This window comes from Falco naumanni, chromosome 5 (assembly GCF_017639655.2).
Source record: "Falco naumanni isolate bFalNau1 chromosome 5, bFalNau1.pat, whole genome shotgun sequence".
In the NCBI taxonomy this organism is placed as follows: Eukaryota; Metazoa; Chordata; class Aves; order Falconiformes; family Falconidae; genus Falco; species Falco naumanni.
In genome coordinates, this window is record NC_054058.1 from 9,375,105 (window position 1) to 9,394,059 (window position 18,955).

Below are 18,955 nucleotides of genomic sequence, written 5' to 3' on the forward strand. Positions count from 1 at the left end.
AAACCCAACAGTATCATCGCCTTTTCCACTGTTACTGCTATCTTGAATGAAGCCCCCATGGGCAGGCAGAGAGTAGAAAGGAAGAGCTCTGGATGTGTTTGAAGAAAATTCTCCTCCGTAGTGAACCTTACAGTAACAAAACAAAAAATAATTTCAGAATGAACTGCTCAAGTCTCCTACCTCACAGGAAGATTGCCTGTATAGACTGGAGAGTCCAGTTGTGCAGGTAGGTGGTTAGTGGTTTGTTCCAAAGACAGTGGGCTACGGTATATCCCGTCATTTAGGAGGAGTTATTTAGGAGGAGTTTTACCATTGCAAGACACTTGAAGTCCAGGAAATGATGGAGTCTTTGCGTTATTGAGGAACAGCAACACATTTCCAGCATATGCACACCGAACACACCGTTGCAGGCAAGCCAGCCCTATGAAAAGGTATGGAATTAACCAGTACAGCTCACAGAAGTTCCTCCATGTTCACAGCTCAGGTCCTAACCAGATCATCAGTCTCCCAAGCATTTCTGTTGGAAGACCTGCTGGGATGCACGATGGCTCCCTTGCTGGCAAAGCACTGTTGTCTCTTATCTTCTACCCGTATGGAGGCAGGACACAAATGAGATAACACCTCCCACCTTGAAATCCTCCTGCCTGTAAAGATGACATTACTCTGGGATGATTTTCTACATAGGTAGGTAGGGAGCTTTTTCTAATGAACTTCTCACTTGGTGACTTGATGCCAGGCAGTAGCCACAACAGCATTTCTGTTGCTGTCCTTGTAAATCAACTTTGTTACAATTTCTCTCAGAAATTGATGCAATGGTGAGAATTGCTAGGCAGAGACTGGATATTGAGTGTTCTGCTAGCTCAGAATTTGGCTATTAGGAAAGAAGATGTACAGAGTTGAAAAGATGAATGATTGTATCTCCTGTCCTGATGAGCTCCTGTCCCTCCTATTACTACACTGCAGCCTTCAAAAACAGTGTGCTGAATTTCCAAAGAAAATGGTTTGAGGCTACACCTAGTTTAGGATCTTAGTTGTTCTTTTTACATTTTTATATTTGCCTTCATCAAGGTTCTGAAATTTTCTCTCTAGCCTATGCAGTTTAATCAAGGCCATCCTTTTAATGGTTTGTTTGTGTTCTTTTAATTATCTCCTTCAGTCTTTACATATGCATTACTATAGCTGTGAATAAAAGGAATGGTGCTTATCAGCTAGAGCTGAAAGAATGTCTGAAAGGCCAAGCCAGAACAGCAGGAATCAGTATCACTCATAGCTATGTGCCTGAAGCCAGAGGGAGAGGAATTGGCTAAGCTCCAGGGAAAAGCAAAGGGGCAAGAAACGAAGGAGAGAGACAACTCCCTAGTGCTGGATTTACAGTCACATATGATTTTTTAGATATCATGTGTTATATGTATAATGTCATATATATAACCAATGACCATGCAACCTGGTTTTAACAATTCAGTATCAAGTAGGGCATTTTGCTCTCAAGCTGTGTCTAAGAAGGAGTTTGCCTTTATGTTTGAGAGCAGAAGGGTGTGAGAATGAAACAGGTGCAAGGAGAGAGTGATTTCGTTTGCCCATATCCTTAGTATTGTTAGGATGAGAAACCGTCACAAGCTGTCCCTGAGAGCAACCAGGCTGACTCAGCACAGAGCTGACCGGCTGGCAGCACTCTGCCAGCCAACAAGTAACCAAGTAACTAGAGCTCAGCAGGTATCTGCACGAAGCTGCTGCACACCTTCCCATCCATAGCTTTCTACCTGCCAAGAGCCATCAGCTGGGAAATATTTCCCACTTCAGAGATGCTAAATAGATTATTATAAACATTGACAAACTCCCCAAATTCGGTGAACACAATTACATTCTCTGCCTGTGGAATATGAAGCTCAAATTGAAGTTTGTTAAACTTGGTTTAAATGCTATAGTGGACTGCCAAAACCACAGGCCTGTGCCCCAAATTCTCAGTAACCACAGAAAGGACAGTCCCTTCATTTTTAGTTAACAGCTTCTCATTTCAGAGTACTTTCCTTCCTCCCCCCGAGTTACCAGGCAGTATGCATGCTTCTTACCCAGTTGTCTACACAATGCAGATGGTTGTCTTTCAGATGCTAGGACCTGCCACTGAAATTCCTGGAGATCTGCCTGCAGCAACTGGAGACCTGGTTATCTGAGTGAGTCCTGTTGGGCTTATAATCAGTGATGGTTTCTAATTGATCCTGAAATGCCTTTCTCTTTGCCGTGCTTGCATCTGTGTGTTCCTTTCAGCTCCTTGTTTTGAAATGAAGACTTTCTACTTGGTAAAGCCTGTAAGCCAGGGAGTGCTGGTGCTACACATCCCTTTTCAGCAATCTGCTATTATTGAACAGGTTATATATGCAAACCCACATCACATTAGCTCTCGAAGACTGGGGTTTTTCTTGCTTCTAAAGAAAGCTGGAGCTAATTAATTTGGACTGGCATCTTCATTTGGTTGTAGGGGTTATCTGAGAGTCTGATGTGAGAGACAGCTGTCTTAAGAATCTTGCAGCTAAAATCAGGTCAGGTTAGTGAATGACAACAACATGCAGGTCCATTTCAGGTCAAAATGTCACCTGCCACCTCTTTTTTTATTATCTCTGGTTTTGAAACATTTCTTTCTCCATGGCATTTGAATACCTGGATTTATACCAGAGCACCTGGCAAACAAAAGGATGATCTCAAGAAAAACATAACCATTTTTGTCTACTATTCATTTGGTACCGGACTCTGTGGGGCAGGGATTCTGTCTTCAGACAGTACTTACCAGAGCAGCATCATGCTTTGTGACAACAGCTGATACAATACATGTTATTTTTCCTTCTAGTCTGACTGACATAAGAACAAACACCAGCATGTCAAGTGCTTTACTAAATCTCTTTATTGATTTCTGGTGCATACACTATAAAAATGTGGTATATTATCAACAGCAGCAACATGGCTTAAGTACAGATATGCTTAGGTACAGGGAACAATTCTAGAAATATTTGCTATACAGACCCTTGTTACTCAGGGTCTATAAATCATTGATATCAGCCTGCTCCAAAGAAATTATAACTGATGGGAACTGAAAATAATATAAAAACAGACAGCAAGATAGTAATTACGGACAAATGCATTTGAACCTGAGGTGGCTCAGTTCTGGTGGAGGACTCTGATTTAAATGAAGCTACAGCATTTTCGGAAAAAACAAAACAAATACAAATATGACCTGAGACAGAAGAAACATATTGTATCTCTGTGAGATGCTCTTCTGGACAAGTAGAACAGAATAATTTTATTCAAGCCAATGCAGGTGATGGGGCTGAGACTTTTCTACTAAACAAGTAGTTTCTTTCACCTTCAATACTCGTTTCATACAAATCCCACTGAAGGCTGTCAGAAGAAAAATCACATCCAACCATGGGCTTCAAAAAAAGTTCAGTGCAACCTTTCACATTCTCTGTTTTACCCACAATTTTTTGCACTTGCACATATGGAATCTAAAAGCTTACCTATGCTGCAAATTATTGCAAAATCAAGTCAGGTGTGAATTAAAAGTAATGTCTCAAACTGAGCCACCTGGTGATGTGTTGTCTGGACAAGATCCAGTTCCAACTTTTGATGCAGCAGCTTAAGCCCATGCCTTGGTGCATACACTGATATAATTGCATGGTTGCTGGTATTATAGGATTAAGCAAATTCCAAATAAAAGTAATAAAATATGTTTTGTCCACATATGGAGAGGTTAAAGGTTTAATGGAGATCCTGAAAGACAGAACTGAAGGGTGGTCAGACTGATGGTATCTTTTCTTTCATAAAAGTTTCTTCAGAAAAAAATAATGCAAAAGTGAATAAGCATTATGTCTTGTTTTGTTGAAGAAGCAGAGCCTTCCTGTGCTGAGTTATCTGGAAATAGAAGAGATAAAAGCTAACAGGAGTATCTCACTGAAGTTCAACCTGCTGTGAGTGTCCTATGAGTAAAGAGAAGGCTCCCATATGCCATGAGGACCATGGCAAGATGTGATGTGCCGCAGGATGGAGGCATGGTCATGCAGATATGATTAGGGAACCACTTAGTGATAGGGGCACTGTTTCTGGCACAGGATGGGACATGGAGTCTTTAGCAGGGTCAGTGACAGCTTCCAGGGAGAGCAACCTGGAAGAGTGATTAAACACAATCTGTAGCTCTACAAGAAGCATTGGGTGGGGATGGGAAGATTTTCTCTGGAGGTTCCTAGTCCAAATCTGACAACTCTTTTGGTTTCCTTTAAATCCTAGACTGAACACCACAGCTGTCCTGTCTCCTGTCACTTCACCAGGTCACTGTCAATCCTGGCCTGGATAGTGGTTATGGGAATCACCTCTAGCTGCACCCAGCCGTGTCCTTGTTCCATGTCATGGCAGGCTTGTGGCGTTATTTCACTCCACAGATGGGAGACATTTTCTTGGAATAAAAGCAGCAGAACCAATATCTGCTCTGGCAGGTGGTTCTGCCAAAGCTGCTGTATGCTCCATTAAGCCAAACATGCTCCATTAAGTGCAGCATGCATTGGCGGCAGGGAGCTGGATGTTATCTCTTGTGACTGTGAACTGCTGACTGGTTGAATTTGTGATGGCGACTTTAGCATTTGCTTTGGGACGCTTCCTTGCAGGTCCTCTGATAAATGCAAATGTATTGTACAAAAACACAAACACAGCTAAAAATGGCTTACCCTGTAAATCAGCACGACAGCAGGGTCTCCCTCAGACGTACTGACATTTCGTCGCCAAGATGATGACAGTGATAAGCAGAATCAGTGCAGTGAAGTACAGGGTGGCAGCAATGTAACACCAGTGTGGGTTCTGCAAGCAGGTCACTGCCAAAGGGACAAGGGATAGGGGTCTCACCACAGGCAGAAACAAGTCAACTTTTGTTCCAAGTAACAAGAATATGCAAAATCATTGTAGCTAGGCCTTCAGCAGGAATCTGTTAACACTGTGTGCTGCATTTGGAACCAAAAGCTTTTTGAAGTTTTTTCAGCTAAATATACCTGTAGAAGCTACATCTTGCTTTGGAAATTCTTTTCTTAACTAAAACCCAAATGCCTGAAAACTGGAAAGCTGTGGGTCCTAGAATTTTATTTATTAAGTGGAAAAAAAATGTATAGATTTATATTTGTATATAGGTTTATACATGTATAAACCTGTATCTATGTATGTTTTCATATAAAATCACATTTTCAGGGTCAGAAGAGCCCTTTCCCTGACCAGTCCTAGTTTTTATCATCATAGCTGTTGAGAAGATGCCTGAAAATGTGACCTCTCAGCTCCTATGGCAGTGCACAACTTTTACCAACACTGCTGTGTCAACACTCTGCCATGCAGTTTGCCTGCGGTGCCCACACAGTGCTGCCAGTGCTTCTTGCTCTGGAATATACCCTGCTTTTCCCTTGGAGAATGGCTATCATGGGTTATTTTTCTGAGGTTACACAACTGAAGACCCCTAAGGTAATCTTGAAGTTCACATTCAGGCTTTAAAAAAAGGTTTTGTATGTTTATATGCTAGAGTAGACACTCTTTTTTCCAGATTATCATCCTTTTTAAGCATAACAAAGAAACATGGTTAATTAGTTGTTAAATCCCTGCCTCCATCATTTTCTGCTACAACTGTAATCCTGTCTAGGATCATTGTGTTCTTTTGATCCCCTATTTCTTAATACTTTCCAGGCTGATCTGTATGGTAAACACCACCACACATACCCCAGCTAAACCAGAATTAGGAAAAATGCCAACTTCTGTGTTTTTAAAGAGGTTTCAGTGAAAAATGTGAAGGGAAAGAACTCACCTAGAGCATTTATCCGTATGTATAGCGTATATAGATTTTGATATTCCTTGAACAAAATTCTGAAAATCTGGACATATGGACAGTGTAGGAGAATCAGAGAAAGGAATGGAGCAAGTGAGGACTGGGGTATAAAAAGGCAGCCAACAAACAGGTAGGCAAATGGTGATATATCAAAACTGCATTACTGACAATACTTTTCATGATCTGGTCCAATCCCAGTTTCACTGGCATAAAGTCAGAGGGTATTTAAATGAAGCCAGTAAATTGGTTTTACCTTTTCAATAGCAGGACCAAGATCTCCACTTAGCCTCGTCTGTCTGACTGCCACTTTTAATCAGAAGGACTGTCTGAAGCTTTCAGTTTCTTTTTCCTTGTGGTGGTAAAGCCAAAGTAACCCACCAGTGGAAACATTTGTTCTCACTAGCATTTTCTGCAACTAGCATTCTTTCTATAAATATCTTAATTCTTATGTTAAATATATGTATATATAAAAATATCTTAGTTCTTATGTATCACATGAATGCAACATTTGCTTTCCTTCTCTTCTCACACAGGAAAGTTAAAACTCATATCCAATATATTATTTCACTTTGCAGAACAAAATTTACTTTCAGGGTTGGTTACACAGTTTAATGTTTCTTGAAATTTTCACTTAAGAAAAGATAGACACCGTTTACCTGAACTTGTCAAAAAGCTATTCAAAACGTAATCTTTACTTTCTAGCTATCACTTTCTAAAAGTAACTTAGTTTCTGTGCCCGAAATGCTATTGCTGACTATTGTCATTCATTCACCCTAAATGCATTTAGAAATGAAAAACAATACACGGAAATTGTTGCTAAAAAGAATGGAAGAGTTTGCAAGTGCCTCCACTGCAAAATGAATTTTAACCACGTTCTGAGCATCCCTCTGGAGTGGGCAGCAGGGAGAAATGTACTGAAATCACCCGCAGCAAAGACAGAACGTGATACTGTCTCATACCCTGGAAAAGTGTGCTATTTGGCTGCTGAACAGTGGGAAGTTGCTGTGTTTTGTGTAGGTCTAACTCACTAGAGGCATGGAATGGCGGTTTGTCCTGCTACCAGCTTGTCCTGGTCCTCCAATGGACCACACTGCCTGCATGGTGTGTGTTCATTTTCTTCTGTGATCCTTCTGGGATGAACTATCTGGTCCCTTCTCAGAAGCAAGCTGGTTGTATTTCAGAGAATCATTCCTTTCCCATGGTGCAGATATGGACAGTGCCAAATTTTACTTCCTCGGCCTAGAACTGATCTCCAGGTGCAGCCCCAGTGGACATTCCCATGATCTATGTGAGACCCCCTGCTGTGTTCCCAGAAGCATATTGCAATGTTTCCTGTGCCATACTTTAAAAAACAAAAGGCACTCTGGAAACACGCAACACAGCCTTTAAATTCAAGCATTTCTGAACCAGAACTCCACAACCAAACGAGTCTCATGGGTCCCAAAGGAGGTAAGCGGCCAGGGTTACTCTGTACAGAAGCAGCTGGTTTGCTCTAGCATAGCTTGCTCTGGGGAGGGTGTTCACAAATGCTGTGTCCACACCAGTGGGCCCTGGGGCCACCCTTTATCCCAGGTGCAAGCTGTACTGGTAGCACAAACACATGCCAAAGGCTCACTAGACTGAGCCCCAGAGGCAGGGACACCGACACTGTGAATCCTCAGAGGCTTAACTGAGGCTGAGACACAAGAAGTTCAGCCTAATGCAGAGCTGGGGGCCTGTGACTTTACCTGCTGACCTTAAAAACACCATCACCAGCAGCCTTCAGGCACCCCCAGGGAAAACCAGCACCAGGGAAAGATTTTGAAGGTCTTTTAATTTGCTTAGATCATATCAACATCTCTTTGGGCACCTAGTTCTAAGCAACTCTTCCACAATAGAAGATAAAATATAATAGGAAAATGCTAAGTATCCTGCACTATTGCATACTTTTAAGTAGGTAAGTAGTACTTACAGTAGGTAAGATACTACCTGTATGTGTAGTCTTGGGTGTGCTGTCAGGTCTGTCAGATTGCCGTTTCACCTTCAGCTCTGTGTATATGGTTGGATCACCTGTAAATACAAAAAGTGCTATAATTAGAGAACCTGCTCAAGGCCGGCCCTTGCCATTCTTATCGGGTCCAGTACCCTGCAGCATCAGACTGTCTCAGAAAATGGGAAGAGCAACAACATGCAAGAGAGGTTGTTTTCATTTTTGGTTTTCTGATAAGACCTGCATGTCGCTGAATGCATGTGCCAAAAAGAAATTACTAGAAGAGTTCATGTAAATAATTGTCCTGCTGTGCAGTGTTCCAAATAAATATAAAAAATGTTAGGCAGTTATTCAATTTTAGAAAATTTGGAAAAAACTCTCTAGGATTTTTTTGGTAGGTTATCACACAGTGAACTATTTTATTATTAATTCTATTTTCTTCTTATTATTCCATATCTTCTACACACATGTATACAGTCTGTCAATCTTTAAGCAGAAGTTAATCAATGGCAACTTTTTTTGGCTAAATTAATTTATTTCTATTTACTTCTCAATAATTTTTTTCCTCCTAGTGAATTCAGATCTTGTACATGGGTACAAAGCATGCCCGTTTTCTGCTGTTTCTTCTTTCACAAAGAGGAGCACAGTCCCTATCAGAACAAAGCTATGCATGAGCATAAAGCAGAGACAAGCTATTTTTCAGTCACTTATGAATTAAACATAATTTTTAACAACTCAGAGTAAACCACCAAAAGTAAAACATTACACAAAATGCAAACATACTATTTTAATTTAATCCACAGATTTTTCTTCCTCAAGTTCATTCTTCCAAGTATTTAAATGAAGTTTTAATTAATGGTTGGTAAGCACCACTACACACAGCACAGATTTTCAGTACAAACGATGAAATTAACTTTCTCTACAGAAAGGGGAAAGGGAAGCATGTCTGTAGTTAATTCTCAACTAGAATAATCGGAAAGCAGGTTTTTGGGTGTTCACCCCGCCGTTAGTCACAGGAGACAGAGACCTGGGGAGAGAACACTGAACTGAAGACAAGATTTATTTGAATCTATATTATCGCCTTGCTAATTTATGGCCATTTTCACTTGCCAGCAGACTAGGTGCTCTCCTCTCTTACATCAGTGCCCTGGACACATGCTTTCCATGACTAAGAATCATTTGCAAGTGAAGCTTTCCATATTCAATGCAGAGCTGGCACGACCACTCAAACTGCAGCAGCCTTCATCTCCACTGAGTCCAGGCACCCACTCCTCTGGGCTCAGAAATCCCCATATCACAAACCAAGGCAATGGAGCAGGTCTTTCTCTCACTGTGAACATTTACACTGTTTGTTGTAATGAGGTCTAGAAACCACGGGGAACAACTGATCTTACTCCAGTCATTGCTTTCTTGTCTGTTTCTTCCAAGTGTTACTGATTGTGCTCCTTCCTGACTTTTTTCCCCATTTGTCAGCTGTTCATCAGGATAAAGATCTTCCTAGGCCATCCTTGTTCTCAGATACCTGTTTTTAGGTTTTATTTTGCAAAAAAGGCTCCTCTATCCTTACACTTGATCTGACTGCCTTTACACACATCAGGAAGAAATCTTCATCAGACGCTTCTGCCTCAGAACATGCACCTGTTCCCTCTGAAAACTACTTGCCTTCCAAGTGCAAAAGGATTGCCTCTTGCTATGCATGGAGCCCGTGGCAAGCACACCAGTACCTTCTATAGCACTGTCTCACATTAGGCTTTCAAATGTGACATGGAAGAGACCGGGGGCTGCTGGAGGTCTCTCCATTCCATCTCTGGTGGTCAGTGAGCAGAAAACTCTCATATGCCCTGGTAGCCACCAGCATGGTTATGACAGTCATAGTTGCAACCATTAATAAAATAGTTTTCATTGCTTGTTACAAGGTTTTTACAACTAATGGAGAGCGTAAAAAATGTTGCCAAGGTGGGAATCCCCAAAGGTGTGGGATTGCCTGGCAAACTGCATGCTCCCTGCCTTCCTTGCCTCAATGGAGAAGAAATCCCAGTCTGCTGGACTATCAGGAGTGCTTGATCACCATAATGCAGCCTGGGCTGGGAAAGGAATTGGCAACAGGGTATTTAATAGCAACCATTCATTTTCCCAAGAAAGTGGGTGGTTTGCTGAGATTGCCTTGCTTTAACACCAAGAGCTAAGTACTGCTCCCCTTATCTTTGGAGGCCTTGTCTGCACTTGTCTGTTATTATGCATGGATGCTTACACTGGCCATCTGCATGACAGAAGAGATCTGTTTTGCTATCACTGTAAAAGCAGCATGTATTTTGGCTGTTTAGTTCAGTAGCTAGAGGTAAAGCTCAAGGAAGGCAAAGATGATGTTCAGGTACCTGACCTCTATGATGCAGTTGAGCTGCATGACTTAGGCAATGCTTTCGAATTCATACACTTAAAGAAAGGTACACTCAGAAAACATCTCACTACCCAAAGGGTGTCTACAGGACTACGGGCCAAATCATCAGTATTGTACAATCAGAAAAGCTCAGGGGAAGAAGTATTAGTAGGAAGATAACTGCAGGTTTAGTGAGATGGTGAACTACTCTATGACGCAGTTAATCCTCCATCTTGTGATATTAAATTCATAAATGAACCGTCAGAGAAGGAGGGAGAGGGAAAGTGAGTGATGGGACATACCTGACTGACCCCAACAGTTTTCAGTAGGTGTGGCAGCAGAAGGAAGAAAGGAAGAAGTATTTTTAGATCATCTGTAACACACCGCCTTGTAGGTTGCCTGCTTTGCATGTTTTGCCTCATTTCCCAGGAGCTACTTACAGTAAACTTGCTCACTGATAGTGTATGAAATAGGGTGGGTTTTTTCTTAGGAGAGAAACCAGTTTTTTCTCTGAAGTGCCATGGGGAAGACAAGTAAATGCAAACTTCAGCAGTGCAAAATGTAGGACAAGTCCAGCAATGTGGAGATTAAAAGCTCTATCCACCACATGCAAAAACTCAAGGAAGCAGAAGGGGCCGAAGGGAGAGGAGAAGTGGGGTACAGACGAGCCAGGGGACAGGCATAGTGGCCATGGGGAAGCAGACCAAACTTAGAGCTGTGCAATCAGATTAGACAGCACAAACATTGTGTCTGTAGCTCAAATAAATGCTTAGAGGCAGGGCAGTATGAAACAGCTTTCCTTTGCTAGCCTAGGCTATTCCTGTCTCACAGGAGCAACTTTAGCCTTTCCAAATCTTGCTGTATCAATGATCTAATGGAAAACATGCATGGAGCAACAGCAACTGCTTGCTCTGAGCTTTTTCAGGCAGGTGGGTGATAGTCAACTGCTCTGAACTCACTGTAGCGTGGCAAATACCAAGCTTTCGCCTGAAGAAAAGCAATCTTCTAAGGGTGCCAGAGCTGCTGAGATCTGCCTTAGACTTACAAAAAACGTCAAATCTAAACCATTTTTAGAACCAAGCATTATTAAATGCCTGTCGTGTTGAATGCAGCATCTTTCTCACGCAGCAGCCAGAGTCAGGGCAGTTAACAGCATTTGGCAGATGAGGACTACCGTTTCCTGCACTCCTGCTCTCAACTATGAAAGCAATGGAGCACATACAGCAATCAAAGATAGAGATTATAAGAATATATAGCACAAATTTATATATATAAGAACACGAAAAAAAATTATATAGATAGGTGGCTTTTTCACTAAATCTCATTAGGACACACTGACACTATTAACAGGTGGCAAATTCAAGACTGATTTAAAGTATTTCTTCATGATAAATATTGCAATTGGTCTGTAGAACTCATTGTTTTAAGGATGTTGTTAATAAAGCATTTATTAGGACACCAAAAGAGTTACCATTTATTAGGACACCAAAAGGATTTACAGAAGTGACAAGAATATGAGAACTGCAACTGAAGAGACTTTTCAAAAAGATTATTGAAAGGGTGAACACTATGCTGTCATACTCCAAAGCATGTGAAAAATATTTTGCCTGAAATTTGATTACTTAATTAGCCTCATAATTGGCCATGAACATTTTTTAGATACTCTCTTTCCAAGCACCTCATACTGGCAATTTCAGCAGTATGTTACTGGGTTAGAGGGCTCTCGGGATAACTTACAACAGCAATTTCTAAGCATAACTCACTGAAGTGTATTAAAAGCTGTGTGAAAGCATTTAAAATTCTAAAATACAACTGGAAATTTAAAGGATAGTCTCAGGTGAGGAAAGAAAAAAAATCAGATGGAACAGACTTCTATGCTCTCAAAGTTTGAAACATTTTGTACAGATGGTTGTACTGGCCACATGTGTGCATCTCCAATAAATACTTATGGGGTAGTTCTACGCTGGGGTACCAAAGATTGTCCTGGCAATACAGCTCTTCTACTGTGACCTGATCACACAATCTAAGGGGTGAACTGAGTTAATACATGAAAGACAAAGACATCATATCTATACAGATGTTTTTAGCAGTGTCCCAAGGAGCGAATCTACAAAACTTACTTTTATAGAATAAAGTTGCTTTGCTAGCATATTCAGGACACATTTTTCTTTCATACTCTGACCTCTCAACATTGTGATTTAAAATAAATTTTCCATGCTTAATTGTCTAATGAATAACACAGATCTGTCTTTTGATCAGAACCTAAAAATTAAAACTTGATACTTTCGTTTTAAAAACATGCATTACTTCCTACTTACAGCCATTAATGGCTATTTTTTGTGCTTTATTTCTTGAAAACAAATTTTTAAAGTGATGCAGTTTTATAGTTGAAGACACCAGTGCATCGTACACAAATTGTAGGACTAACACTTCTCAAAATTATAAAAACCTGTAATGGTGCTTTACTTGTATTTTTCTCAACGTAGAAGTTTTAGAAGAGAAAGAATGAGAGAGAAAGAAAAAGAAAGCAAGAAAAGAGAAAGAGAGCAAGAGAGAAAGAAAAGATAAACAGACCTGTAATTTTACAATTTAAAAAAACTTCTGGTGTCTAAGAAAATGAATGAAAATAAAATATAAAATTTAAATGTACTGTGGGAGAGAGAAGTCCATTCAGTGTCATCAGTGCTGTACCTGCCAATGAGTTTCCAGTAATATTTATTAATACTCTCGATGTCTGATCATTAATGTGTTTCAGAAACAGCACATCTCAGCCGTATTACTGAAATCCAGAATGAGATTTTACAGGCAGTTCTTTACTTTTGCTAGAATTCAATATTCCTTCTATTAATAAACATAAATTTGCCAAGCAAATAGATATATAATGAACAGAGGTGGATATTAATAGTTATAAAAATGCTTTGAACATGACTTCACCTTCTTATGATTACTTCAATTTAAGAAAGAATGGAAGTTTTCAGAACGTGTTACTGAGCAAAGGAAAGGTAAGTAATATTAAAATGACCATTTTTTACCTGTATCTGAAGTTTGAGAAGTGAAATGCACTCTTTCCTTGGCTGATACCTCTGCATAAACAACCTCACTTGCCATTTTGAAAAGATGCTCTCAGATCTGCAATCAAAATGGACTCATTGAAGAAGGAGTACCCCATACTACATCCTCTCTGACCTCCCGCCTCCCGTCGTACCACATTAAATCAAAAGGGTTGTTTAGATGTCTGTAAAACGGAAAGAAACTAGATACTTTTTTTTGAGTTTTGAAATGTAAATTCTCACCTTGTAGCTTTCCATAAACACTTCTGAACTCTTAGCCCCTTCTGGAGGTGTATGTTCTTTTAGAAATTGTATAGCTGCGATTTTTATCAACTTTCTCATGAACTGTGACCTTCAGCCCACACACAATTTTCATTTGGAACCCAAGCTGGTAACATGCTGCGTATGTACATATCCACCTCAAACCAACTGGACATTAAAAAGTATTTCAACAGAAAACTAGATTGCTTTGGTTTGTGATTATCAGATCACTTCCTCTTAAACTTCATTAATTCATAGTTGAAACCAGAAAGCAATGGTGAGGGGAGGAACAGACGAAACATCTGGCAGTGCTGAAACACCTGACTTCAAGACTTTTGAGAGATTTTTTCTGTATTATTTATTATTTTTTAATTTATTTCACACTGAATAAAATTAATTTTTAAAGTTAGATTTGAAACAAAATGTTGCTATTAGGCTAACTCTTTCTTCTTCAGATTTTCCTAGACAGAAATTTTTAATTTTTTGTTGTTGTTGTTTAATGGTACCTCAAAATGATGCCAAAACTTTGAATTCTTCTCCCAAAGGAATTTCTGCTCTTCAACCAGCTCTAGACCACACCCTAATCCTTATATCCCAGAGGCATTATTAAACTCAGAATTAAACAGTCTGACCTGTTACTGCTCTGCCTGTTGGTCATCAAATATTCTTATTAAAGGTAGACAACATGGTTCATTTTTTTCCATATAGTAGGGGTGTTAGTTCAAGATGAAGTCAATGGAGTCATTATGGTGGTGATTCAAGAAGTACAATATTTTGCCCTCTTGGGACCAGCCATGGAGAAGGGATGAACACCACTTTGGCTTTTTCAGCTTAAATCATTAAACTTTCAAGAATGGGCTGCCACAATCCTAACTGAAAGGCTCTGTATAATGCCCTCTTCTTCCAGGGAAAGGTTTGAGTTGAGGCTTGGTGTTCTTTTGGTGTCTTAGCTGCTAAGGCCAAGCTCTTTATGCAGCCTGGCAAACCATATAATTTGAACAGAAAAGAGGAAAAGTTAAGGCAAAGCATACTGATCTTTTTCTTCTACTGCAGTGACTTGGAGTATGTATAAACTACTCACCCATACCGAAATACTTGCTGAAAACTGTCAAACTCAAACCAGAAAAACAACGATAACTATAGAGATGATTTCCCAGAAAGAGAGAAAGCAAGAAAGAAAAAAAGGCAGAAAAGCAGCCATTTCAGAAAAAAAAAAAGAAGGAACTGAACATCCCTACATGAGATGTACGTATGTTATGGGGCCAGCATAACAACAGCACCGGGACATAATGAAACTACTTTTTGTTTGAAGGATCTTTAGGAAACTGTTGTACATGTGCCTTAGTAGATATATATGCATTTAATATATGTGTAAATATTCCTGTTTAATGCCATGGTAACACAGAGTACCTTTTTGACATCTTTATTAATAGTGGTGGAGAAGGAGCCCTCACCCCCAGGCCAAGCCTCCAGCTGCCTGCTGGCACTGTAGGCATGCCTTCACCATCCAAGCACAACCACTCCGGAGGCAGCCGTGTGTATGCACGCTGTATCTTGGTGTAACTGCAGCCCACAAGCAACTCCGGCACTACCAACTCACCCGTGCCATGCACAAACACCGCCGTGCCACCATGCTCCTTATCGGGGTGCTACGAGACCCCAAGCTCTGCTCAGCGCTCACAGCAAATACGTGACCTCTGCTATGTAATAGCCTAGCACTGTTGCAACATGGGATTCATGCAATAGGATGATCGCAGGTGAGTTTGCGTTTGACATTGTGCCATCCTTGAGCAGTCTGTAGGGAATGGAAGAATTTGCTTGCTAAGGGCATTTTTAGCAGCTCTGACCCATCATGAGCAGCCTAGTTCATATTAATGATTCAGGACAATCTTCCCCCATAGAGAGGAGGTTTCTGGAAAGGGAGACAAGCACCACCAGCATTATTTTTCAGTTTCATTGACCTGCATTATTTTACATGCCTGGGAAAACAAGTGGTGGAGCGGTCACACTCAAAGCACCTAGCCTGGAGCCAGGTCCTTCAGCAGCAGCTCAGGACAGGACATACCTCCCTCTGGTGACTCCTTCACCTAGTCTGTCCTGTTGGGAGACATTCAGGGCCAATTCCTCTGACCTTTCCTGAGAAGATAATACTGTGTAGGTACTGATTTCTCTCTACTAATTGGGAAGTAAAAGTAAGTGAACAGCTTAGATTTAGACACATACCCTTAGGCACCTAAACAAGTGAGCAGAAGATCTCAGGATGAAAGCATTTCTGTCCTAAGGAACATAGAATAATAGAATGGTTTGGGTAGGAAGGGACCTTAATGATCATCTATTTCCAAGCCCTGTCGAGCCCCACCAGCCTTCCCCTCCTAGTTCCAACACCCTCCTCTTCTCTTAGCAGCCAGGTGACTATTCAGTTGAAAAAGACATTTGCTCTGTGACTTTGTAGGCAAGATATTCTGAGGCATGTTAGCTTCATCAAAATAACATGAGGAAGGGATTTATACTGGCACTTAGGCACTAAACTGTGCCCTCGGTGACAGCGATGTAAAGCTAGACTAAATTTATTTATTGTAGCATCCAAGGCTTTTGAAGACACGTGGGGAAAGGAGAGGAGGCTCTGGAGGCAGAGAGGCCAGTGATGTTTGATCACTGCGTTCCATCCTGTGTACTACTAGTTGCACAGAACTGATAAAATTATTTTGTCAGTGGATTTGGGGAGAGCATTTAAGGATGTACCTGTCACTAGAAGGGTATTTCAAGGTTTGGAAGAGGTCGTTTGCCCTCCTACATTAACCCTTTGCATTTTAATAGCACAAAATAGTCACTAGATGTCTCTACTGCACCATAAAATATATCAGACCGTATATTCCATGGAAACTGAAGAAAATTTTATATGCTTATATAGCCTTTTTTTTTTTAAAAAAAGAAAAAGTATGAGTTGCATACAATAACTTGTCAGAGATAGCTAGAGCGTGAAGAAGAAGCCTGGGAGATAAAAAAGGAGTGAATAAGCCTGGTATTGGCTACAAATTCACAAAGCCCAGAGGACTTAGCAGTAAGTTTTTCCTAACCGAGACCAACACAGTAAAGTCTCGTGGAGATCCTGGCATATAACTGTACCCCTCTAACTGAGCTATAAGCTCAAGCAGTTTAAACCAACCCTGATGGGGTGGACAGGAGTGGCGGGGCGAAATGGGGAGTCAGTATTGTGGGCAGATGTGCAAGAGCCACTGCCTATGATTAGTGATGATGGTGGCAAAGTTGTAGGAGGGTGTTAAAGTCCAAAGCAGTTATCTCAAGATCTCTGGCTAAACTAACCATGAGGTGGTGTCGCGTGATATGACTTCAGTGGGGCACAGCAAGCAGCGTGCTGGGAAAATTCAGAGGGAAGAGACATGTAGAGCCAGGCAGCTCTCCCAGGGGCAGCAACCATCCATCCAGATCAGACTGAGCTGTTTAATTTCTTGGGTTTCTGAGTATAAGCCTGCTCTGTCCTAGGACCTAAAGCTCTGCTATAACTCATAGTTAAAGTAAATCCCCTGGCTTAGGCTAAAAGAAACAGCTTTCCCCCATCCCCGCCCCCCCCCCCCCCAAAAAAAAAAAAAAAAGACAGGTAACAGCAGGATGTTCCTGCTGTGGGGCAGAGTAGGAACTGGATAATCTATGGAAAAACTTTCTTAACCTTTACATAGTCTTTAAGATTTTTTTTTCCTATGGTTTTGAATCTTTGCCATGGAGAATAAATTCCTATCATTTACATCCAAAACAAGTACATAGCTTATGTATATAAATCTCTATGGATATAAGCCACAGTATGACTTTAAGTTTTCAACTTTTGAGCATAAGCTGGAGAGCTGACTAGAGCTGAACAAGCAAAACAACAGCCACTGAGAAAGATTTAAAATAGTAATTTTTCCCCCCCTTTTTTTCTTTTAAGCAGTCTGTGTGAGGTGGCAGATGCAAACTTAGTATGCCTGGGAAATAAATCCTATATTTTCAGGAAGTTGCAGGCCCTGCCATCTGATAATTAGCCATAATTTCCCTTAAGAATTACATGTTTTCCTAGAAGGAGAACAGGAAAATACTTCTGTTACTGATTCTGACCAATATATCTCTTAAGAATGCATTGAAAAGTACTGGAAAGTTTTTTAGGCTGTCTGCAACTTGATTTTTGCCTCACACACATACTCAGTGAAAAGACTAAGACCAAGTATGATGCTGTACTGCAACACATTCAGGTAAAAGTTACTGTTTTCAGTTCAGTTTTGATTTCAATAATCAGAGGCAAGAGAAGTGTTCATGCATGGACCTTTCACTCTTTACTGCCTCATCAGCTCCTGTTGATTTTTAGTAAGGATAACAACAGCCCAGGTGTGGAGAGTGTGTTTTGAGTGGATGCCCACTCTGCTTGGGAGACTAGAGACATGGTACTGTTTCCTTCTATAGTTATCGGGAGAAAGCTTCAGGCAAGATTTCCTGTGACAACCTTTTCAAACATCTAAAAATCTTCCTAAGTCTGAGTAGAGTACTTTGCATGTATTGCACAGTGCATATCATGAACAGCACTAATAACAAGGATGTGACACTGGGTTGAATTAATAATCAGCTGCCTTCTGCCAAAATGTGACACAGTATTTTATGCACAGTGTTTAAAAAAGCCTTGATTTTAAAGGTTTTATGATGCATTAAAAAAACTCAGAACTGTTGTGAAATCCCACTAGAAGCAGTGGTATTTCAGATAAAATTCCTAGGAAAATATGTTGATGAAATTTTGAATAGACAAACTGAAAGCTCTAATACTGCTGTGTTATTCTTGCAGGAAACATCATAGCAGTTTATTCTTATTCTTACTCTTATTCTTACTCTTATTCTTATTACATGCTGTCTTAGTTTGGATATGGGCTTAAAAAGGAATATTGTTGAATTCTGATCTGTCCCCTGCTCTGCTCACTTAAACTATCATTTGCAAGCTTGGATAACTTATTTTTGACTGTATAGTTTTGGACAAGTATTATTTGCATATTAAGGAATTAAAAAAGATAAAATTTGTAATTCTAAAATGAATAAACCCCCCTATTGTTTCAGGGATTGCTGTCCATTTATTTCAATCAAAGCCTGAATGGCTTCAATAGCTTAGAAGAAAGCACTTAAGAATGATAGGTATTCCATAAATACCAGCAAGCAAAAGTGAAACTGAGAAAGACAAGTGCTCCTACCGTTCACTCCCTGTAATTTCCTTCCTTTGCTAATGCTGGCCTAGACAGATATATTTCCTGTGATATTTAGAAAAACATGAGCAAAAGTTCCCACAGACTCCTGCTCTTCTCCTGGAGTTCGGCATTGTGCAAAACTTCCAGCTGCTGATTATTTCTTACCAGTTGGGTTTGTTTGCCTGTACCAGTCAGTTCTTTTGAATGAAAATCATCACTTTTCCATCAGTTACAGAATTA

General features: G+C 40.4%; 1 long non-coding RNA gene across 2 annotated transcripts; it reads right to left on the bottom strand.

Annotated features, from left to right (window-relative positions):
- Nucleotides 1-2,873: 2,873 nt before the first annotated feature.
- Nucleotides 2,874-13,893, bottom strand: LOC121089528. Of its 2 annotated transcripts, XR_005828247.1 has the most exons (5): nucleotides 13,482-13,893; nucleotides 13,221-13,317; nucleotides 7,811-7,891; nucleotides 4,710-4,853; nucleotides 2,874-3,903 (listed from the first exon to the last, which is right to left on the bottom strand). It is a non-coding gene; the product is annotated as an uncharacterized LOC121089528 (long non-coding RNA). The 2 variants fall into 2 exon arrangements; XR_005828246.1 differs by having other exon boundaries at nucleotides 13,221-13,889.
- Nucleotides 13,894-18,955: the final 5,062 nt, after the last annotated feature.